Source organism: Corvus brachyrhynchos, unplaced genomic scaffold (genome assembly GCF_000691975.1).
Source record: "Corvus brachyrhynchos isolate BGI_N302 unplaced genomic scaffold, ASM69197v1 scaffold252, whole genome shotgun sequence".
NCBI classification, from domain to species: domain Eukaryota; kingdom Metazoa; phylum Chordata; class Aves; order Passeriformes; family Corvidae; genus Corvus; species Corvus brachyrhynchos.
The window spans coordinates 2,142-2,529 of NW_008236774.1; positions in this window are offsets into that span (position 1 = coordinate 2,142).

Here is a 388-nt window from a genome sequence, read left to right on the forward strand (position 1 = left end):
TGGGGGCATCGCCAGCCCCCACCCACCCTATCTGGCTAGACCCCCGGCCTCCCACCGCGCCCCGGAGCTCAAGCCTGCCAAAAATGCACTATGCCTGGCGGGGCTTTGGACAGAAAAAAACCCCACGCCGCCAACTCCCCCTCCCTGGCTCGAGCCTTTACAGTGGTTTTCCTTTCCCGCCCACCCGGCCGCGCGAACGGGAGCGCTCCTTCTCCTCATCCTCTCCTCACTCAAGCGAGCAGGGAGTTCCTGGAGGGCAGCTCTGCCGCTCAGCAGTTGCCACAGGCTCACATAACACGAGCAGGGCTGCGCTCGGGTGGGCTGCGCGGGGTCCCGGAGCACCGGCTCCGCCCGAGCGCGCAGAGAGGCGCAGAGCCCCGTGAGGAGA